The sequence below is a fragment of the Barbus barbus genome, assembly GCF_936440315.1.
Source record: "Barbus barbus genome assembly, chromosome: 20".
Lineage (NCBI taxonomy): Eukaryota > Metazoa > Chordata > Actinopteri > Cypriniformes > Cyprinidae > Barbus > Barbus barbus.
In genome coordinates this window covers 22,574,286-22,600,044 of record NC_136748.1, presented here as the reverse complement: position 1 = coordinate 22,600,044, position 25,759 = coordinate 22,574,286, and the positions used below count along the sequence as shown (strand labels likewise).

At 37.3% G+C, this 25,759-nt stretch overlaps 1 protein-coding gene across 10 annotated transcripts in view; it reads right to left on the bottom strand.

The window, feature by feature from the left end:
* LOC306886077 (serine/threonine-protein kinase VRK1-like) overlaps positions 1-25,759 on the bottom strand; it is a 104,797-nt gene that overhangs the window by 34,288 nt on the left and 44,750 nt on the right. For all 10 annotated transcript variants that reach the window (XR_013785590.1, XR_013785591.1, XR_013785592.1 and 7 more), the window contains one exon: positions 22,741-22,843. The gene's annotated coding sequence lies outside the window, so the exon portion shown is untranslated. The remainder of the gene's footprint in view (positions 1-22,740; positions 22,844-25,759) is intronic.

The window sequence follows — 25,759 nt, the reverse complement described above, 5'->3', positions numbered from 1 at the left end:
ATAATGTACTGTTTAATTAATTCTAAAAATAGTTTTTTTGTGGGTTACGCTTTACACGCATACACAAATGTTATGGGTTTGATTATAGATTACTACTGTACTGAAAAGTCTATAACATTGTTATTTTATTATCATTACAGATACTATTAGGCTTTAGTTTTTATTAATATTTTGAATCAGTTTTTGCTTTTATATTTTCTGCTTTTAATTATTTGTAGTACTTTCGTTCTGCGTTTTTGTAATTTTTGTTGTTTTTATTGGTCTATATAGACTTTGAATATTTCAGTTTTAGATAGTTTAGTAGATCAAGTTAAGCTAAATTAAAAAGAGAAACGTTCTTTGGCGACTAACATAATAATTATTATATTTTATTTTTAATTTCAGCTTTAGTTTTAGTTAATTATAATAATCCGGGTGTATAATATGCTATTTAATGGCAATTTCCATTGTGACAACTTGCCCCGGTATATATATATATATATATTCACAGACGTTCAATGAGCTGCATCTTTTTTTTTTTTTTTTTTTCTTTTGAGCAATAACAGCTAAAATGTTCAACAGCTAAAATATTACAAATTTACTGGCTAAAAAAAAAATAAAATAAAAAAATTAAGTGTATGAATAGCTCTAGTCTCCCATATTATATTTCCCCCACTCTTCTATTTTCAAATGATTTATCATTAGCCAAAACATCGAAAATGAGGCTTAAATGTTTTCTAGATGTTCCTTACTTGGTCCAGCATGTGTTTTTAAATGATGTGTCTTTGTTTGAGTTGTAAGTGTGAATGTGATTCTAACCATCTCAGACAGTCACACAATCTATTTAATGCCATTACAAGACAATAACAGGAAAAAAAAAAAAAAAAACTATATCCAAAGGAAAAAGGAAACAAATGAGAGAAATTTGAAGTCTGCATGTCAAGATAATGTCACATTTGGTCAAAATTCTTACAGGCTTTTAACTTTTCTCTTTGGTTATGTTATTCGTGTTTGCATTGAAGTTTTTCATATTTTCTTTCAAATAATTCATTAATGGATTTCTAATCTCGAGAGTGGATGAAAGGACTTAATTCCAACTAAATGATTTATACAAGTGCTTCTGAAACTAACCCTTATTAAATGAATAACTCCTGCCAATAAACCGTGGGTATCTGTCTTTTAAAAAGTTGAGGGGACACCTGAGAATTCTGCAAGAATTAGGAATAATTCCTCAAAAAGAAAATTGCCTGGCTGTACTTGAAGGATTAAAATTGTAATTGTAATTTCCCAAACATTCGGTTTGCGAGTGCTGTTGTCTGTAAAAAGATGATAAAATACTCAATGCCCCCTGTCTCTTAACTTCAACAATAGTCAATCAGACCAGCCGTTTTACTCAACCACCGAAGAAGCTCCATATCAGAAATTAACTTGCAGTTCTCCGAGGCCTCAGCGAGCATAAGCACAAGGGCACTTTGCTGTTGCCCGTTTGATTTTCGTCAGCATATTTGATGGCAAATATCATAATGTTTGCTCTAGGTCATGGACAGCACTAAAAAAACATTGACAATTTGTTATAAATGGTTGATTATGCATAACGTGATCAGAAAGGGTTTTGGCACAGACAAAACAAACAGCTTGTATGCATGACACCTTGGCATACTGAATTCTGGGGGCACACAGTAGCTTCACATAATATGCATAATGGGAGGGAAAAGTATCTGATGTGAAGTCTTCATCGACTTAAAGATAAGATCAAAAACATGTTTTAGCTATTTAAGCATAACATTTAGCATGCACTTTTAGACAAAGCAATTAGGAGGTCACTTAAAAGTAGCAACATTACAAACTACAAAGCTAATAAAAATATATTTTTTTCAATAGTATGACAGTAGCTCAAGAGTAACAAACTTTTTCAGTGATGTAGCATAACAAAACACTACTGCAAATTAGCATATTTAGAATTGGAAAGTCCAGAAAAAAAAAAAAAAACCTTCGAACCCTGCGTCCATTGAAATGGACATCACATGATGTTTTCATAATATGAGCAATGCCTAGTCACTGATTGGCCCCTGATCAACCAATCATAATGAAGATATGACTCCTAACTTAAGCTGATTGAGCTACAGGCATCACAAAAGAGAGACATGACTAACCAATTAGACAAGAAGGGGAGGAAGTCCACATTTTACTTTTTATATGCAAATTTATGTTTATGGTAGCCTCATCAACTTACACCTATTATAAAATTAAGACTATCAAATGATAATATTCAAAGTTATTTTGAAGATCTTTCAGAGTTGCAGAGCACAGGATTTAAAAAAAAAAAAAATGTTTGTCCATCGCAATGGACATCAGGTCTTGAAAGATATCAACAGCACCTCAGGAATTACAGGTTGAGAAATGTGTGGAAGCATTTCAAAGCTCAATAATTAATTTATGTCATCAAAGTGACCATAGCCTGTCAATCAACTTTTCACTGGTTTTAGTGAGAAACAGCCATAGTGGATGTGAGATCAGTGAATACACAGCAACACACACACTCACACCCCCTCCACACACACTGATGCCTTGATGCTATAATGCACACAATCATATATTCATCAAAACAATCAGCAAGTACACATAAACCAATTCACATACACACAAAGACATTTACACATATACTCAGATTCACCCACTTCAACCAACAAAAAGGATCAAACTAATTTTTTTGAGACTTCATATCATCTTACCTTTTTTCCCACATTCTTACTGCATTGTTCATTCTTATAGTATGTGTTCTTTTCAAAATCTTAAACGCTAGCTCAACTATAGGGCAGAAGCTCTACTTATGTTTGGTTAAAACATGGGTATTTTTATTTTTATTCAGTACTAGTGTTCATTATAGTGGACAAGAAAGAAAATCGAATAAAAAAATTAGTTCGCACAAATCTTGTTTTTTAGACTTATTTCTATATTGGAGAAGATAAAACAATTTTGTTCAGTGAAAAAAATTCAGGTCTGAAGGGGATAAAATAACAGCAGAGCTGCTTTAGAGCAGAATATAAATTTGTCTCATATTTGATGACGTTTGCATCATTAATTATGTTATTGTATACAGCATTATATAAGTAACGGTGACTCAACTTGAAGGATTTATCTGTCTACGATTTGTCTAATGTCAGTGTTTTGCTTTTTATAACAACATATTTAGTTAAATGCTGCTGTTCATCACTGAAATAAAAATATATTAAAGGTGAAATAGGAGATCTCGGAAGATGCTAACTTTAGCCTGGTAGCACTGAAAGTGAACGTCCCACCCTCCCTGCAATCGCCGTCCAAAGCTACGCCCCCTGAACGCACATATGCTCAAAGAGCAGAATACCAGAGACAACATTAAATTACTACAATAGGCTACATCAACGGTTTCCAATTACAGTCCTCGCGCCCTCCCCGCTCTGCACATTTCATATGTATATCTTATCAAGTCCGATGGTTGTTCTGTCCGACAGTAAATCAAAAATGCCCTGCTTAGTGGACATCACCAGATATTCCGCCATGATTCCAGTTCAAAGCGTATGTTCCATACAAAGGGCATTAAAGTGAGGGAGACGTGAATTTAAATTGCATTTATTTACAGAGGTATATTATGTCACACTTCTCTAGGAAGTGTTGTCTGTGTGTGAAGATGCGCAGCACAAATCCATGCATGAATGTTCCGAAGTGAAATAAACTTCAACGAATTTCCCCTGCTCAGGGAGTAGGGAGCAATGAACACTGTGTAGGGATCATGTCAATCGGAACACAATTCATGCACGTAGCTCTCTTCTAACGAGGTGGTTATCTGATTCAGGTGTGTTACATTTGTGAACATTTCTTGGTCCTATACCTTCCACAGAACATACAAATACAGATAAATACATTTAGACCACTTAAACTTAACTTAATGATTGTAGGGTCATTGTCATGTTGGAAGGTGAACTTTCAGCCCAGGCTGAGGTTCTGAGCGCTCTGAACCAGGTTTTCATTAAGGATATCTCTGTATTTAGCAGAATTCAGCTTTCCGTCTTCTCTGATCACTGCCCCAGTCCCTGCCGCTGAAAAACACCCCCACTGCATGATGCTGCCACCACCACGCTTCACCGTTGGGATGGTATTATGCAGGTGATAAGCGGTGCTTGGTTTCCCTCAGACACGAATAAGGAATTGAGGTTCATCAGACCAGATCTTTTTTTTTTCATAGTCTGAGAGTTATTTGGGTGTATTTTTGTGAATTCCAATCATGGTTTCATGTATCTTTACTGAAGAGAAGCTTGAGTTTTGGTCACTTTGCCATCAAGCCCAGATTGGTGGAGTGTTGCAGTGATGTTTGTCCTTCTGTAAGTTTCTCCCATCTCCATATAAGATAATGGAGCTCAACCAGAGTGACCATCAGTGTCTTGAGCACCTCTCTAACTAAGACCCTTCTCCTTCTAATGCTCAGTTTGGCCAGGAGAGTAAGTTTGGCCATCTAGTAAGAGTCCTGATTGTTTCAAACTTCATCCATTAAGGATTATGGAGGCCAAATGCTCCTGTGAACCTTCAACACAGCAGATCTGTCTCAACACAATTCTGTCTCAGCTCTGCAGGCCATTCCTTTGACCTCATGGATTAGTTTTTGCTCTGACATCCATTTCAGCTGTTAAACTTTATAGACAGGTGTGTGCCTTTCCAAATCATGTCCAATCAACTGAATTTGCCACAGGTTAACTCCAGTCGGAGTATAGAAACATCTCAAAGACGATCCAGTGAATCTGGAATGCTCCTGATCTACATTTCAAGTGTCAAAGCAAAGGGTATGAAGACTTGTGCAATGTCATTTTATCAGCGTTTACTTTTTAATAAATTTGCAAAGTTGTGATAAATCTGGGTTTTGCTTTGTCATTATGGTGAGGGGGGTGTAGATTTATGCGAAAAAAAAAAAAAAAGTAATTTATAGCAGTTAACATAACGCAACATAACAAAATGTGAAAAAATAAGGGTATGAAGACTTTCTATAGGCACTGTGCATATATGTGTGTGTTTGTGTGTGTAATTTCATATAATTGAATATAATTAACATTTTATAGCAATATTAACATAACATTAAGATATTACACATTTAATAAGAGTACAATGCTTAAAAAAACCCCACATTTTTTGAAAACTATGCAGAACAGTGATGAACAGCAGCATTTAACATTCAAAAGTGTATCTGCATGACCACATACTAATATATATTACATAGATTAACACTTATTATAATAAGAGTGGCTTGAATATCTTAAGAATCTCTGGAGGTAATTCATGACTTGAGATTAAACCAGAAATAATCATTGAACATTCACTATGCCACAATATCCAACCACACTCACCTGGATGAAAACCAAGGATAAAAGCAAAATCTCAAACACAGCCTCAAGCACGGGTATTTGAAAGCTGGCCACTTTAAAAGGCCAAGTCAAACAGTCCTCAACTACAGCATCTCTTTAGCAAACATTCCCAAATATTAAGGCAAAAAGCATTCGCAGATGCTAAACAAACCCAATACATTTTCCAAACAGTCCTTTTTTTCCCCCAAATACACGTTTAACCTGCCATCACTGAGATCTCAATATGTATGCACACTTCTGCCAATTTAAATCCAGTGTCACTTTCCTAGCTTTGGGATGTGAGATTATCCTGGGGGCATTCAATTCCATGCCACTGACCTTACTCTGGCCTCTGAGCAAGAGGCCTCAAGCCATTAGCGCGAGGGAAAGGCTTTTAAAGGAAATCTAATCTCGTCTGCATCTGATCTGTCCACTTCAGAGTGGAGGAACCTGGCCTGGGTATTACAGCAAACATCCTCTGCCGCTGTATCCCTTTCTTCAACGTTCAATATTCCCCCTCCACTGTAGGACCCATTTCTGTAACAAACTCCCTGCAACAGGTCTGACCAGCGGCTGTAATTTCACTCAGAGCGCTTGCCCTCCGAACCCGATGTACAGCAACACCCGACTGTATCCACACGCTCACCCAAGCTCAACACAGACGCCAGTGTTTAGGAACATGTCTCTGCTTTGTTCACGGTTTTCTCTTTTATTTTGGTTAATTGTGGGTAAAGTGTCTCGCTGACAGGTTGCGGTGAGGGGTATCACCTGAGATCATCCCACATTCAGCTGGCTTTATACCTGCAGTGGCTCAAAACATAAACCACAAATCCTTTCAGATGTAGTAACTGGTGATTATAGATTGTTTAACCTAAGATCTAAACATATTTGATGGGCTTTATGAATTTAGTAGATTTTATCAGGTCATGTGTGCTCTAATGTGACCAGGAATAGTAACCAAAACAGAAGTTTCCCAAAGCAACCCTGATTCAGCACTGAATTAATATACAATATCCTACTGACATGAGCTTACAAGGATCAATATATGGAAGAAACATGCATGCATTTTATTGATATTGTGAGAGAAAATACAAAGCTAAGTTTTTCATAGTCCACAATCCATCAATTATTAGGCGGGGCATTCCAGTACAATTGTATCTCTGTTGAAACAAAACAAAACAAAACAAAAACAAAAAAGCAAAGCACAAAATAATTAAACAACACAAAGAATTAAAAACACAAAAAAAACAACAAAACAAAGGAATGTTTCTGTTGTGATTTATAAAGAATTTGTATAAACTTAACACATAAACACTTAAAAATTATGCAGAATAACTTTTACAGAATTATTTATAGAAAGATGGAATCTAACACAAAAAAATATTAAGATCTTTGACTTTTTTCATGTTCTGACATGTATATATCATCATATCGTCTTCAGGATGGGGTGTTTTAAAGTAAGACTAACTAATCTTTAAAATTCCTTGTTTTTATTATTTTTATTTCCATGTTTTTATTGATTTTAATGTCTATTTCACTTTCTTTTATGTAAAGCACTTTGAATTACCACTGTGTATGAAATGTGCTATATAAACTTGCCTTGCCTAATTAAAAAAATAAATAAATAAAATAAAAAATAATTATATCCACTGATAATACTTATTGATGTTTACGCTTTTCCCTACCAAAATAACATCACTTCCTATAGCATGATGTCATTAAGGACCTACATTTTCTTAAAATCAAAAAATTTAAATTTTTCAAAAACTAACAATGGGAAGGAATATTGTGGACACATACAGGCAAAACATGAAATATTAACTAATAAAACTATTCTAATTAACTTATTTCTAATACTAGAAAATAATAGTTGAAATAATTGAATAATAACACTAGCAAATACAAATGAATGAAAATGAAAAGTTAGTGTATAAATACATCCCTTCATTTGATTGTGATAGAATTTAACTACTAGTATAATTTCCATTGTTTTTAATCCAATATATAAACATATATGATAGGGACATTAAAATATTACACAATATGTTAAATAATAGATGCATGTAGTGTTGTTTGCTTAAGCTAATATAGTAATATAACAGTGGCATGGCATAAATCCCAATGCTAAGATTGTTATTACACATTATTTTACTCTCACAAACTTCAATCAATGAAATGATTCTTTTTGAACAGCACTTTTCGTTTAATGAGATATATGCAGAAAATAGAGAGAAACTAGTGCACGTCTCTTGCTGAGATCGTAATCAGTTCCTCGTCGCTCTGGTTTTCTCATCCCTCTCCCTCTCGCTCAGGTTATTTTGGGAGTCATTTTTGGAAGCTCCTTGACCTGCACAGAGCAGCACCTCCATATTCAAAGAACCCTCCCTTGCCAACACCCCTCATTTACAACCCATTACTCAGTTCTGCTCGGCTGAACCACATCCATATATTCTTCAAGGCCTGGTTAAACTTAATCATTAGGTTAACAAGCTCCCTTCCCTCCAAATGATGATCCTCTGAATTCTAGGGATTTGTTCAGGAGGGTGAACCAATAACTGGCTAGGCACAAAAGACAGAGGCCTTCGAATTAGCACAAAATAATCACCAAAAATTGCTTTGCATATTCAATCACTTAGAAGACTGCCAAAGTAAACAAACACACAAACCTCGGCCGCGAAAAAGCCTTTAAATGAACTAACATTTCCTCAAGTAAACAATCAAACAGTCGAACACTCCGACACTGTTGAATCGCAGTCAACCCTGACAGACACATCAAAACAAAATACGCACATAAAGTCCAGAATCAAAGACACAATTGTTTCTTTACCGCTCCACATTAAAGAAGTAAGATATGTGAGCACAATACAAATCAATTGTAATGAAGGTTTTTTTTTTACTCAGTACTATAAAGAGATAGACATGTTTTTTTTTTAAGACCATCTGCGATACATATATGCTGGCATCGTACAACTCGTGTAAGCTAATTAATTACAACTGCTCAAGAGGCAGTCACATGTCACTGTTTTAGCACATCAATGGCACTTAAACATACTTCATTAGCTTGACGTTGATGTGTGAGTTTGTGCATGGATTCCACTGAGCTGTCAGTTTACATCTGCTCTTACGGCTGTTTAGACTGATTTTCATCAAAGACAACTGTGTTTATCTTTCTAGCGTCTCTATACATGTAGGTCACCAAGAAAACTGTCATCTATAATGTAAATAGAATATAAAACGTACAACCTAATATAAAGCTATTTACATGGTATATATGTAACATACAACAATAAAAGTTATATATATATATATATATATATATAAATAAAGGAATATTCTTTTTTTATATCAATATTGTTATAGTTTGTGCACAAGCTATAAAATATTTACATATAATATAAGCTATACATATTTATATATTATAAATAAGCTATACAATATTGATTATATATATATATATATATATATATATATATATATATATATATATATATATATATATATATATATATACACACACACATTATAATATAGTGTTTATATATATCGAAAACAAGGTACATTTCTATATTACTTGTACATTATACGGTACATATACACATTTACACATACATATATATATATATATATATATATATATATGTGTGTGTGTGTGTGTGTGTGTGTGTACACAGTACAAGTAATATAGAAATTTACCTTGTTTTTTATATATAAACACTATATAATATAAAGTTTAAGTATAATATATAAATTTACCCGGTTTTTGATATATATAAATAAAATATTATATAATATTTAATAGTATAATATATAAATGCATCTTCTTTTTTAATATTTATATTGTGTACAAATTCATTTTTATATACACGTGTGTATATATAAAGATCAATTTAAAATAATTAAATTATTTTAAATCAAACAAGATAGATAGATAGATGATAGATAGATAGATAGATAGATAGATAGATAGATAGATAGATAGATAGATAGATAGATAGATAGATAGATAGATAGATAGATAGATAGATAGATAGATAGATAGATAGATACTTGAAGTAAGTTCTGACATTAGCGAATCCTTCGAGTACCTTCTACAATCTACATTATTTTAATATGCTAATTATTCAGAACTACTGAATATATCAAAGCACCATGATACCAACACATTGGGTCAAAGAAGGCAGAGCACGTGAATCTCCTTGTGCTTGTCTAAGTTTGTGAGTGCGTACTTATGGGATTTTCTGATGGATTTTAGCAAACTTATCTTGTACGCCTCTGTTGGTTATTTCTTCTGGTGGCCGTGCAGCTGAACAAACAATAGCACATTTTAATGTGGTACCTTGCCTTCCTGCCATGCATATTCATGACGAGCCCACGCCTGGCAGTGACACGGGGGTGCGGCAGGGATGAGGCGTGCTTGTCGGAGTGTGTCACGTTTCCAGACCAGCGAATTTTTTTGATTAAAGTCCCTTATCCGTTTTATCATGCATATCCCTTGCCTGATTAAAGTGATCTGATGCTGACACTCACAATGTCAGGGTGAACTGAGGAGGAGCTCTCTCTCCACCTCCCCGAACATGCCTGGAATCTCTAATCCCCTCAAAATACATCCGTCAGTCTGTCCCTGCGTACAGTATGAACACGGGCATCTCGAATATACAGCAAAGCACAAGCACCAACCCAGTGGGTTACCAATGTTGAGATGCTATATGAAGTTTTTCCTCCCCATTTCTACTGTTAAGATTAAGTAACAGGCACTATCAATAAGTGCATATTATGGTGAGACATCATACGCAACCTACCGAAGACACATTTCACATACTTAACACGTATTAATCCCAGACCGCAATTTCCCCAAGTTGAGCAGTTGATGCGAATGGGGCGCATTTGTTAGGAGAAGTGAATTGGTGAGGGACGCACCGCTAGTCAGAGAGCGAGCGAGAGGGAATCTTTCCCAGAAAATGTTGGCCTAATGAAACAGCTGGGGATGACACAGTTGAAACTATCCAATTGGAAATGATAATTAATGGCATTAGGGCACAGAACGCTTTGGTGCCGCTAAGGATTAGAACACTTTAGGCTGTAAGTTTCGAGATGTAGCATAACTTTTTGTAGGCTATTTCTTATAAGAATTGGCAAGTTGCTCTGAGGCAACTGCAGGTTTCATGATTCCACATCTGTCACCAGTCATGTTTTTGTTAACAGGTAAGAATAAGATGAATAAAACATTTTTTATAACAATAAATACAAAAAATAGTTATTTTGTAATTAAATGTTTGTTGCAGTGTATTTTACAAGAAAATCTATTTTAGTCTTTCTTTTTCAAAATGTTCTTTGTCTCAATGTACTTGTGGTTTCTTTGGAAATAATTCTGAAATGTATTTAATTTCTATGTGTTTGTTTCTGCACCAACCTATAGGCAGGGTTGGGGACTTCATGATACATTTTAAATACAAAAAAACTGAAGTTTAACAAGAAAACTGCAAAACACATTATTGGAGTCCACTTTTTCAGGAAGCACCACTAAGCAATTTCACTTTATAATGAGTTTACAATAAAGTCATGGCCAAAAATATCGACACCCTTGGTAAATATGATCAAGGCGGCTGTGAAAATTAATCTGCATTGTTAATCCTTTTGATCTTTTATTTGAAAAATTCACGAAAATCTAACCTTTCATTGGATAATAAGAATTTAAAATGAGGGGAAATATCATTATGAAATGTTTTTCTCAAATACATGTTGGACACAATTATTGGCACCCCTAGAAATTCTTACGAGAAAAAATATCTCTGAAGTATATTCCCATTCATATTCACAATTCTGAGCACTCCAGGGTGATTATGAATATGAAATTATCCAGCCATGGCTTCCTGTTTCACAGAAATATAAATAGGAGGGAAAACAAAGCCCAAATTCCCTTAATAATCCATCACAATGAGAAAAAACAAATAATATATTTCTAATGTACAGCAAAAGATAATTGAGCTTCACAAATTAGTGAAGTGGCTTTAAGAAAAGAGCTAGAAAAGTGAAAATTCCCATTTCCACCATCAGGGCAATAATTAAGAATTTCCAATCAACATAAAATGTTACAAAACTGCCTGGAAGAGGGCATGTGTCTATATCGTCCTAATGCACGATGAGGAGGAGAGTTTAAGTGGCTAAAGACTCTCCAAGGACTACAGCTGGAGAATTGCAGAAAATAGTTGAGTCCTGGGGTCAGAAAACCTTAAAAACAATTGTCAAACAGCACCTACATCACCACATGTTGTTTGGGAGGGTTTCAAGAAAAATTCTCCTAGCTCATCCAAAAACAACCTCCAGCATATTCAGTTATCAGACACGACTGGAGCTTCAAATGGAACTGGCTTCTATGTTCAGATGAAAAAAAAAAAAAAAAAGAGCTTTTTAGCAGCAAACACTCAAGATGGGTTTGGTGAACACAGGGATAAAAAGTACCGCATGTGTACAATGCTGCTGTATTTTTAATGTTGTGGGCCTATATTTCTGCTGGAGGTCCTGGACATCTTGTTTAGACACGTGGCATCATGGATTCTATCAAATACCAACAGATTAAAAAAAAAAAAATCAATAAGTGACTGGCTCTGTTAGAAATCTTATAATGGGCCATGTTTGGATCTTCCAACCGGACAATAATCCAAACACAAACACACTCCTCTGACCTGAACCCTGTAGAAAATGAGTGAGGTGAACAGAAGAGAAGCACCAATAGTGGAGTGGGAATCTAAAGGGTCTGGAGAGATTCTGAATGAAGGAATGGTCTCTGATCTCTTGTCAGGTGTTCTCTAACCTCATCAGGCATTATAGGAGAAAATTTAGAGCTGTTAAACTGGCAAATGGAGGTTTCAAAAAGTATTGAATAAAAGGGTGCGTTAATTGTGTCCAATGTGTATTTGAGAAAGACTTTTTTTCATAATGATATTTCCCCCATTTTAAATTCTTATTATCCAATGAAAGGTTCGCTTTTTGTGAATTTTTTAAATAAAAGATCAAAAGGATTAACGATGCAAATTTTCACAGCCTTCTTTTATCATACTTACCAAGGGTGCCGATATTTTTGGCCATGACTGTATAATGTGACGCAACGCAAAGTTCAATAAGAAAAAAAAACAAACGTGTGTGTGTGTATATATATATATATATATATATATATATATATATATATATATATATATATATATTCTTTAAAACAGGATACATTTACTTAAGACAGCATTTAGTTAAGATTTGTTAAATATAGATGAGTATAAGCACATTTCATTTAACTGCACTAGCTTATATTGATTTATATTTAAAAAGTGTACTAAAAGCACTGTGGTTTCCTTAGTAAAATTAGATTGTTTTATATTACATTATAATTTTACTGGAAAAGATAAAAATACCTGTTAAAAATGGGATTTTATGCAGTGAAGAGGTTCCTACAAGATGACTATCTTCAAAAGTTGTTCCACGTCCACTAAGAAGAGACAACACAATTCATGACTTTAAAATAAAGATTTTTTGATTAAACACTGCAAAAAAGCAAACCTCTCTCCCAAAAAAGTCAAAGGAAGGAACAGGACGGGTATTAGTTGTCAACCAATGATCAAATAGCATCGACGGGAGGCAACTACAGAGTGCCTTGCTGGCAAAGAAATATAACGTCCAGATTTAATTCTGATACCAAGAAATAGAATTTCAAAGCTGGATGTCTTATCGTTGGCATGTCCCTTTGCTGGACTGATTTCCCTAGCAAAACCCTGTCACTGCTATTATGTTGAACATGGAACCAATTTACTGCACCAGCTAAATAGGGTTACTGGTGCTCCTGTAACCCCCTAAATGTTTGAAGTTATCACAGACTTGAGGGAGAAAAAGCATTTTGAATGTTGGCTGGAAGGGGGGAAGGTTGAAGAGACTGTAATTGAAAAGTATCAATCAAAAACAAGGCAAGGGGCAGAATGGAAGCCATAATGTTAACCCAGTCTGAGGAGCACAGGGACCAAAATGCATTTCCTTTGTATAGGTAATTCACTTGCTCTCTCCAGACCATAAGCCCCCAGCCTGGGCCCTGGAAAATATAAAATAAATAAATCCTATCTCCGGACAAGGCTTTTGGATTATCAAATGGAGCATGTGCCCATTACAGGCCTGTTTTGTGATGCTATCTGGCCGCACAGATAAGGGCCGACTGGTCAGACGTTTGCAATTTTGATACATGCGAAATAAAGAGCTTGTGGATGCATCCTTTTTCATCCAGTCTTTCATGTTCAGTTTGAATATAGCCTATACTGTACATGGCAATCATGCAAAATAAAGAGCTTGCGGTGCGGATGCACCTTTTCCCATCCATCCTTTCATGTTCAGATTGAATATAGTCAATATTTGTGCATGAAATTCATAGACTGCATAGGTTGTGTCAATCCACTTGCATAAAATCTTTCTCTGAACATTTCCACAGACCCTCAGCACTCTTTTTTTTAGCACCTTCAGAGTCCCCTGGCCTAAAAAAAACCCCTGAACTAGAAAAAAAAAAAAGAAATTTGATAAATGATAACTGACCCCAGGCCACAATCAAATTGAAGCATCCGTTTAAAGGTCATGCTGTTTTTTATTTTCTTTATTTACAGATTAAATACGTCCAGTGGTTTGAAATTGATCAATGTTTCATATCTACCATTTCTTCCACTTTTTGAATAAATTCTGAATGATTTAGCATTAAACAGAAACACACTATTTCTTGCAATCAGTTTAGAGGTGGAGTTGTGTGAAGGTCATATGTATTGACCTCCAGATTATGCAGTTCCAATGTCTTTGAAACAATCTGAGTATTGCCATACATTACAATAACTGTATGACATACAAACCCCTGCAAACTAGAATAGTTAAGCAGCTTTTTTATGTACTCATTATACACCATATGGAAACGCAATAGGGTCTTTCAAATATCCCATTTAGAAGACCAACATCTCCCCAAAAAAGTATGTTTTCTTAACACTGCTTCTGTCGGCAGTATAAAGAAACTGTTAAAATAAAAAATAATAATAATGTCATACTACAAGACTGAAGCTCATTCAAAAACATCTTGTTTTGGTGTTTTGATATATATTATATAAATGCATAACTAAAAATAAAATAATAAAAAATATTAATAAAACTACTTGACAAAAAAAATGGTAACTGTATTAAAATAAAATATAAAATAATTTCTTGAGCTTGTTATTTCAGCTAGTTTCCAAGGTAATATTTCTTAAAGGGGTCATCGGACGCCCATTTTCTACAAGTTGATATGATTCTTTAGGGTCTTAATGAAAGGTATATAACATACTTTGGTTAAAATTTAGCTCAATGGTAGTGTAAAAAACACCCTTTTTAGCGCTGCAGAAATCAACTCGTTTTTTGCATGTTGCTTTAAATGCTAATGAGCTCTGCTGACCCCCCCGCCCCTCTCTTCCATGGGGTGATGAGCTGTGCTCTGAGAGACTGTTTACTTTAGCCGCGAAACTTGCTAACTAGCACGTTATTAGGAATAGCGATTGCAAAGATTCTTAAAAAACAAACAAACCTTATATTCACTTCTGCTGTAAGTGAAGCTGGATCATGAATGATTTGCACGAACAAACGCATTTAGGCAGATCGGGGGCGCATTCCCTTCAAAAACAAAGGAAATTCACTGCGTCTTCAGCAGCTCAGATGTCGGAGTAAATGATGACTGCTATATTCATTATTACATTCAGCAACAAAACACCTCAATCGCTATGGAGCCATTCTTGTCTACATCCCTGCTCCAGCATCGAAAAAATTGGCAGTCGAACTGCTACAGCTCACTCATGGCGGGTGTAAGGTAAGATGGCTGTGTCAATCAACTATTGTGGGAGCGGCCTTCGTCCACAGACAAGAAGCTGAGAACGGCTTGATTTGAAAAAGGGGATATTATTTTTAGGCATTAATTTAGCATTATAGGGTAGATGTGTACACACACTGCCAACACACATGTGTGTTCAAACAACATGTAAAAGTGAATTTAGCATCCGATGACACCTTTAATTTAATTTTGTTTAATGTGATGTGCTAAAATAACTAAAGACTAAAACTGAAAAAAAATAAAATAAATGTTTTTAAAACTAAACTATAAAATTAAAAAGCACTGACCCCAATCATGATGAAGTGCTTTGAGAGGTTAGTCATGCATCACATCAAGTCCAGTCTCCCAAAGACACTGGACCCATTCCAGTTTGCATACCGTCCAAACCGTTCCACGGACGATGCAATATCCACCACTCTCCACCTAGCTCTTACTCACCTGGAACAGAAAGACTCTTATGTAAGAATGCTGTTCATCGACTTCAGCTCAGCATTCAACACTATAATCCCACAACAGCTTATCCACAAACTAAACTTGCTGGGCCTTAACACCCCCCTCTGTAATTGGATCCTGGACTTTTTAACTGCAAGACCTCAGTCAGTCAGTGTCGGCCGCAACTCCTCCAGCACTACCACACTGAGCACAGGTGCCCCACAAGGCTGTGTGCTCAGCCCGCTGCTCTTCACGCTGCTGACCCACGACTGCACTGTCAAGTCCAGCTCCAACCACATCATCAAGTTTGCTGATGACACAACTGTGGTAGGCCTCATCAGCAACAACGATGAAACGCTCTACAGAGAGGAAGTGGCACAGCTGGCGAAATGGTGTGGTGCTAACAACCTGTCCCTCAATGTAAGACAAAAGAGGTTGTGATGGCTGAAGTCCAGTTGAACAACCCCCCACTGACCATCGACGGCTCAACCGTGGAGAGAGTTGGCAGCACTAAATTCCTGGGGGTGCACATCTCAGAGGATCTCACCTGGACCACCAACGTCACGTCACTCAACAAGAAGGGACAACAGCGCCTCCACTTTCTCCGCCGGCTGAAAAGGGCAAGTCTCCCACCACCCATCCTCACCACTTTCTACTGGGGCACCATTGAGAGTGTGCTGACCACCTGCATCACTGTTTGGTATGGGAACTGCAGTGCTGCTGACCGCAAGACCCTACAACGGACAGTGAACACTGCCGCAAAGATCATCGGTGCCCCTCTCCCCTCCATCCTGGACATTTTCCTTACACGTGGTTCCTTAGGTGGTGATGGCGCAGTGGATAAGACACATGCCTTTGGTGTGAGAGACCTGGGTTCGAATCCACTGTGAGACACCAATGTGTCCCTGAGCAAGACACTTAACCCCTAGTTGCTCCAGAGGCGTGCGACCTCTGACATATATAGCAATTGTAAGTCGCTTTGGATAAAAGCGTCAGCTAAATGAATAAATGTAAATGTACACGATGCTCCAGCAAGGCCTCCAGCATCGTGAAAGACCCCACGCACCCCTCCCACAACCTCTTCCAGCTCCTACCATCAGGTAGAAGGTACCAGAGTATCAAAGCTTGTCACATTGCTCAACAACTTTTTTCCCCAGGCTGTGAGAGCTCTTAACTCCAATCTCCCTGTCCCCCTCTGACCCCCCACTCACCCAACTCATTAATACTGTTGACAACTTTTCCTAAGTGCAATTCTGAGTGTGCTACACACAGGTGAGTGGGCTATACAAACCACCTGTAGTAACGCACTCATCCTACTGTATGCACACTAGACACTTTCTATGAACACTCCCTGCTACAAAGACTCAATAAAAAAAATGTTTACTTGAGCATTGCACTACAAAATAATGTTTACTTGAGCATTGCACTACAAATCTTTTTGCACTATGCGCTGCTTCCCACAAAATCTCTCTTTAATCTGCACAACAATTTAATGTACGAAATATATATACAATTTTTATTTCTATCATTTTGCACAATTTCATATACAGTATATATGTAAAGTTCTTGTACAGTCTCAGTTTGTGTATGTCTAGGCAACTAGGTATAGTAGTTATAGTATTTATATAGTCAGATGCTTTTTCTCTCTCTTATACTTGCATTGTTGTATGTTTATCTTATGTTTAACTAGTAAGTAGCACCGTGGTCCTGCGAGACACGACATTTCGTTCCACTATATGTCCACACATGTAGCAGAATGACAATAAAACTCGACTTGACTTGGCTCGACTCGACTTGACTTGAAAAAACAAATTCAAAATATAAAAAAAAAAAAAATAGTTTTGCATAAATGGTTCAGTGCTTAAAGATCAGGCATTTGTCTCTTAAAACAGGGAGAAAGACTTAGTCTTGTAGTGTGCGCTTGAGTTTATGTGAAGAAATACATAGAAAAAAATTCAAACAGCACTTATCATATTGTAATGCCGCCGAAGATAACCTTAAATTACATTACAAAACATCCGCTCACTTTGACTTCATAAAGTCGCTGATGGGGGATGTATGACCGACAAGCAAGCTCATGGCAAACGCATAAGTCAAAATCACACCACGTTAAGATTCACAGTGCCATTCTGAGCGGCCCATCCAGCTTCCTCTGTCCAGTCATCCATCTACCCCCACCCATCCCGGCCCATCTATCTGTCTCTGAGCTCAATGCCTACGTGCCTCTTCGCCGGCCCCATTTCCCCCCTTTGCACAAGGAAAAAAAAAACAGCACGGCCAAGGTTTTTAATTCAAATTTCATCTCCAGTGCTGCGGCCCGTAAGCTCACTCAGCAGCCACTGGAGTCTAAAGTGACTCTAGGGAGCCCTCTCACAGTTCTATATGCAAATAGGCCTGCACCTGGGCAGTGGAGCAGGCCTGCTGAGAGCTTACTTATGCAAATCTGATTGAGTGAGAGCATATTGCTGGAGCGCGTGCGCGGGCCGCCGACACCACAAGTTATATTTCACAGGATCGGCTGCCTCCGTGTTCCGGAAGAGGGGGAGTGGAGGAGAGGGGGAAAGAAAGTAAGTCGAAAAGACAGGGCGCTGGCCATTCCAAGAATGGAGGGCTGTTGGTTTTATGAACGCCTCTTTCTCCCTCCTAGATTCCACCCTTCTTGGTTTTATAGCATCAGGGGGCAGATGGAGTGTAAATGACACAGGACCTCTGTAATTTCCTATGCACACTTTGTAAATGGGTTGACATCTCAATATGTCCAACACACCACCATCACTGAGTGTGGTATTAACCCCCTGATTAAGTGGTAAAGGTTGGCTGCAGTTCAATCTCCAAACTGAAAGAAGGCCTTGATGTAGATAAATGACACTGAAAGCGAAGAAAAATCAAACAAACCACATGCGAGGCAAATCAGTAACTAAAAACAGACAGAGAGAAAGACCAACAGATACATCAATGGATAGACAAATATACCTACTGATAGATAGACATAGCTACTAACATAGAGAAGGACAGACAGACAGACAGACAGACAGACAGACAGATAGACAGACAGACAGACAGACAGACAGACAGACAGATAGACAGATAGACAGATAGACAGATAGACAGATAGATAGATAGATAGATAGATAGATAGATAGATAGATAGATAGATAGATAGATAGATCATTTTTTAATACCTTAACATTCAAATATGTTTTAGGAGTAAAATGTTGCTGATGATTTGATTACCATAAACCGACACCTTGACTGACATATTTCTCGAGAGTGAAATATTCTGTCTGATGTCACATGATCAGTCGGTCACACCAGTGGATGGTTCCAGCAGCAGAACATCATGTACGGAATCACATTATAATTGCACCAGGTGTAGGAGCATGTACCCGTTTGTTAAATACATATGCATGATTGCACGCACTTTTGGTCTCCAAGGCAGTATATCAAATCAATCATTAATTTTTGAACAAATTTATCCACTTCACCATTACATAATTATTGGAGATTACAGTCAAGGCTGTTAACATATCAGTCATGAACGTATACCGACTCGTGGATAATGACACATATTATTACTGCTAGACTCAGGGGAACGAACTGCAGCTTAGCGCACTGGGATAAAAATATATACATGTGCAACTGGGCACAGCCTTTTGTTTTGGAGCCATTGTGTTGTGGTCTGTTGTTTTTCTCCAAACAACCCCCTCAAAAAAAGGGGAAAAAGAACAAAAAATGTTTTCTTCTATTGAAGTAGAAAAAGCAAAGGAACTGAAGGGAAACAAACACATTCCTCCCAAAAGTCAGCGATGAAAAAATGCTTTTCTCGTTTGTCTATGCCTCATGCACTTATAATAGCCCAATTAAGGAAAGAAAATGCTTGTTTTCTTTAGGTGTGTCAGAAATTGATTATCTCACCATGCGCAGACACCCCAATGTTCAAAGATTACTGCTGTTAAGCCAAATCAGGCCGTTTATTCAAACTGTCAAGGATTCTCGAGCCCAAATTGCTCTAATAAGTGATCGTTTTCACACTTGTTTAGTTTTTAAAGTGCTCATGCAAAATACAATAAAAGGAAAAAAAGGAATGGGGGTTGGTTATGGAGAGCATGCTGCTGTTCCTTTTAATAAGGGTGAACATGTCATCCATGGTAGTCATTTTTCTGATGGTGTTCCTTCTCAAACGTGCCTATGCAGCTCTGCATGAGCTCTAATGTCATTTAAAAAGATTAGCAGATTTGTCCCTCACTGCCGTCTGATAATTCATCAGCCAATCGCAGCCCTAAAAAGATAAGCCTGACAGGGTGTGGAGCACTCCCATTCCACATAAAAAGAAGTAAAGAAAAAGAACAGAACTGACCAGAAAAGGAGAAAGTGGCTCATATACATGTGGATGCCAGAAAAGGTCATCTCCAATGCCGGCCCATCATGCCCTGTCTGCATCCGAGTCTCTGACAGATGAGCAACAAAAGGGTCCCTGCGTTTCTGATTGACAGCTTCTCTAATTGTATCCAGTCATTCATGACAATTTGATTAAAATATTACGCCAAAGTCTCGCCCCCTGTTTGTTCCGTTGCTCCAAATCTAATTTAATAAAAAAGAGAGATTAGCACCACAAGCGTGACTGAGGATGCTGTTCACTTCTACATGATCTTTGTCACCGATGTGATTTTAACATATGTATAACTTTCGTTTCGCTCCCTTTGTTTTTTCCACCGAACAGGGAGAGGAAAAAGAATTCTATTTTCAGAGAAAATGCTAATTTGATGCAAAATCACTAATACAGAGTAGCCATCCCAAGATTCTATCAAGGTCCTGCCCGTACCATCAAAACTTTGTCTTGTTAGGGACCTAAAATGGAGGTACAACCAGCTGAGGTGTGACCGTTAACACCGCAGTGACCTTTTCTCCAGGAAACGCGAATCATCATGGTGAAAACTGCATTAAGGTCATATCCATTTTTGACCGATCTAGCCTTTATTGCAATTAGGTGCACCAAGTATTAAGGCATCAAAAAGAGAAGGGATCCGTGGATCAGTAAGTCAATGTTTTACCTCAACCCTAGTGCTAACCTACGGTAGGATGAATGAAATATGGCTCTCAATCTTTCTGATAGAGTGATCTCAGCAAAATAGAAATTGCTCGTCCTTGTTTTAGGTCATCAATTCAATTAGTTCATCCAGCGCTAAGACTACAATAAATCTGAGCAATTCAACCTCTTCCTACTGTTAGAACACCTCCTATTACCCTCCTTCAGCCCTCGTGGCTCCTGCCCTTCTCCTAAAAGAAAAATAAATCCATTGTAATATGATAGCAATGAGTGGGGGCTGATTGGAGGGGGGGCGGCTAACAGCTAGGAGGATTTCGGAGAGGAAAAAATACATGTATCATTCACCTGATTTGAATTGTAGCTCCCTTTTTTGAACCTCTGCCAATTCATTTTGTACATTAAAAATTGGTCAGGGTTGATAAGATTCCATTTTCACGGTTGGCAATGCAGAACTGGAGAAAGAATACAATTACAGACCCCAGAGTAAACTCTCCGAATGTCAACTTGATGTAAATGATCAAGAGCGGCTGCACAAAAGAACAGGCTTCAACTTCAACGTCAAACCCCCCTCCAACTCTCTCTCTCTCTCTTTTCTCTCACAGGGACCTTTTCACCCCAGTGATCTTGCCCCCGCACAGCCGGTTATGTAAACCAAAGCTCTAGCTCAGTCTGTTCTGGAAACGTTGGCAGAAAAATGGGCATTTTAAAATAGGCAAAGGCTAATTGACTAATAAAATGTTTAAATCAGGGGTTCCCAAAACTTATGTCAGCCGAACCCCTAAGATGTAAAATATTTCCTTGAAAAGCTCCTATTATTTTAATAATATTTGCTTGTTAACGGTTCTCTCATGAGTCACACGACATGCAAGGAAACAGATCAAATATGAAAAAAATTTTCTATTAGCAATATAATTTTTTTTTATAATAATTTTTTTTGTGTATATATACACGTCTAGTAACAATCCAAATATTTTTTGTTGTAAATTCTTCACTTTCAAACCCTTAAGCTTTTAATGTCAAATTTTCAAGCTTTTATTCTGACAGAATATTGGTAAAAAAGTTGAAATATTTGTTGGAAAATTTGTGAATGAAAATAAAGTGAAGCTAGCATTAGAGCCGTACTGAAACACAGTATTATAAGCTGAATGTGTGTAAATAAACAGCCCGATCTCACGGTTATTCATACATATTTTACGAGGTGGCTAATTCGTACAACCTCACCATCGTACTTATTTTATGAGTTGCACAATTCATATGAATTTGTGCAATATGAACTTTTCACTTGACAATATACTTCAAATCGCACACTTTGATTTGCTAATCACTATTTGAAAATAACATATATATATATATCCATTTCATTTTTATTAACTGCAACCTAACTTAAGCGCCTTTCACACTGCACGTTGGTCCCGGAAAATTGACGGAGTGCCTTCTGTGTGAACGCAACCACGACCCGGGATTAATCCCGGGTTGGGGACCTAGTAACATTGCCGGGTTCAGTCCCGGAACGAGCGCTGTGTGAACAAAAGCCGGAGCCAATGCCATAACGGATGTGTCGTAGTGATGACGTAGTTATTGTGCGACTCTTTGAGCGGGTGTTTTCAATAATACAGCCCTGCAGTGCCGGAGGGACTAGTCTGTGTTTTAAACTCGGAGAGCGGTGAATAACAAAATATGTTTATAAAGCAGTACAAACACTTCCGATTTGCTACTTAACGTTCGTCCTGTTTCTTGGCTGTCTAGCGTTTTCGACTCGTACATTATACGTCACATGATGACGTCACGTGTCATTCCGGGACTTTTACGGGTTGTGTGTGAAAGCACGCACAGATTCCGGGAAATCACTGGCAGTGTGAATGCAGCAAATCTAACGACCCGGGAACAATCGCCGGAACACATTACCCGTGTATTTTCCGGAATCTCTGTGTGAAAGGGGCTCTAGTTTGTTTATTTTAATGGTATATAATAATAATTATATTATTTAAATATTACATTTAAATAATTATTAACCTTTCATCTATTCACAAACTAACAAAAATAAATACCTTAGTATTAGGTCCCATTCGGCATAGCCCTGGTGCTCTTGTGGGAAACGCAGGTTTGATTATGACTTGCAACATGTCCTGGCCCCTTCCCCTTTCTACTGTCCTATCGATAAAAGGAAAAAAGAAACAGTCATTAATTGCATTTACTTTGCATTTCAACAGTACAAGTCAACGTGAACTCTGAATGCTCTCTGAAATACAGCCACGAATAAATGTCTGGTAATGAGAGCAGTATGTAAATGTCTCTGGGCACATCAGAAAATCAAATGTCAACCCCTTTGACACTAGGGCTGTTTGGAGAGACCTCCGTGCTATATTTCGCTCTGGTGTCATCACCCAGTGCCAGCCAGGGCGGAAGCAGCTGCATGGGGCGACACCTCATAATTATAGAGCCGTGCTACCGCCATATTATCAGACAATATTGGCCTTTCTCTACAGTCATCTCCATCTAACCTTTACAGACAGCTGCCCTCTTTCTTTATCACTATTTATGCATATGTCCCCTCAACCAAACGGATTAAATTTCGATAATGACCGGCGTGGCCCCATTAACAGGAGTTAGACGTCCGGACATCGGAAAATAGGATGGAAATCAAGCGCAGGTCAGTCGTGCGCAACCTGTGTATAAAGCTAGCATTATCATAGGTGAGAGGTCCTGATGAATAAATGCACAAACTACATGATAATGCCTAAATGGCACACAGTGCCGCCTCATGGGTCATTGTCATAGTTTAACAAATAGTTCTGTCAACAAAAAAGTATAAACATACAGGGTTGTTTTGTTTATAAGAGTATAATTCGTGCATATTTAGTTTGGAGTTCACTAATTACTGCTCAGTTTTTATAATCAAAATGTATTCACCCTCGTATCATTAAAAATCTGTATGACTGACTTAATTCTGTGGAACACAAAAACAGGACATATGTAATGGTTGCTTTCCATGCAACTTCAATGAATGGAATTTTCACGCTTCAAAAAAGGACACAAAAATATAAATTATCAACAAAAAAAGTGGCCCATACAGCTTTTGCATTAAATATAGTGGATAAATAAAGTTATTCACTGATTTTTCTCCTTTAAGCTGTTATCTGCTGTAACTGGATCATTCAGTTTTGAGGGGAACTGGATCAGTATTTGTGAATGAATCATCATAATTGGTTTTATGAAATGGATCAATGATTCATTGAAAAAGAACAAATTCTTTATCGCGATATCGAATGTTGCTACTTCATGAAGATATTAAGATTTTAGCGAATGCTTTCAATATTTGTTGTGAGCATCACAAAGTTATTGCATGAATTCAGAATCATAGTGCTAGAATCATATAGACCACTTTTGCTATATTTTTAATATGCTTCTGCATAATTTTTCAAATTTGATAGACCCCATTTCATTGCAAGACAAACACTTGTCTGTAGAATTCTTTAAAATTCCATGGAACGAAAAAAGTCAAAAAGGTTTGGAACAGCACAAAGGTGAGTAATAAATAACAATTTAAATTTTTTGGTTAACTATCCCTTTAAGCATCAAAACCTATTGAACATGAGGAGAATGCATATTTTGTAATCTGCACACGGTGCAGCAATATGGACATGAACACAGCAGAAAATACCCCTACGGACCCACTATCAAAGTCACAAGGAGACTAGATTAGAGTAAATAGACCCCCGTATCTGTTTGACTGCAGTAAACACACTGTAAAGCGAGATTCACAGGCAGCAGAATGGGAATATGGAGGAAAAACAGAGTAGAGTCCAAACACACGGCACACACAGAGGACTCGTTTTCTAGTTATGCCAGTATCATCGTATCATAACAGTTTGGCGACTCTCACATCTGTTGCACTGCCTACAGAAAACGTAAACGGCACTATAGAATACAAATTTTGCTGCCTAACAGGCAGTTTGACAAAGCGGAAAGTGCTCTGAGATTTCTTCTTGGTCAAGATCCCTGAGCTTTTTTTTTCTTCTCTGAAAATAGTGGCTAAGGAACTTTAAACATCCTAAAAGTTATTCCTAAAAAAATTGAGAAATTACTTTTCTAAAGGAAGGATTGAAAAGTTCACAGTTCATTGCTTTGAGGCTTTGCTTTTTTTTAAAGGCACTGTAAAGTTTTCATAACTTAAGCTCTATATTCTAAGTCTTCAAAAGCTATACAATAGTATTGTCTGAGAAGCAACCCAAAATGGCACATTATTTCATGAGTGAATCATTCATACCATTTTGTGAACTAAATCAACTAATCACTGAAATGAAACGACTCAAAATAATGATTGATTCATGTATCCGACATCGCTGATTTCTAGTGAATAACAGCTTTTGGGAGGTATGTTAATTATAATCAAATGGAAAAGAGCATGAAAAACAGTCTTTCTGGCTTGGAACAACATGAACGGTACCAGCAAATGATGACAGTTTTTCATTTTTGGACAACCTATTTCTTTAAATGTTGGTTTAAGCATTTTGAAAAGGACACTCATCCCTGACTGTATTCAAATGATTATCTGTCAAACACATAACAGAACCCCAAAACTTTAGCATAAAAGTTCCAAAGTGCCTCAGTGTGCGATGTGGCTTTGATGTGCTTTAAGTGGGCTGATGAATTTCAAGCATAACATCCTGCTTTCATGATGCTTAAGATCATCAATATTCATTCTGTTCTGACAGCCCCAGTCAACTTTGTGTAACAGTAAACGCTTTAAAGACCGCATGGAAAAATTGGAGGATGTCAGTCTGTCTTTGAGATGCGTTCATCAACCGAACGCTCATAAGCAGCGTACACAACTCGCACTGGACACAGGTCCTCTGTCTCTTCTGGAGTGGCTCGATGAAAATGGGAGTTGACACCATTTGCGAAGTGGAAATGAGGATAGGCATTGCGCATAGCTGGAGCGGATGCCAGGGAACTGACGATCTCTCACCCCGACTGGAGAAACAGCCTTTGACACCCGCATGGCACCGCCGTCTCTAATGACCACATGGCCATTTCAAAGAGATAAAGAAACACGCTCCGACAACC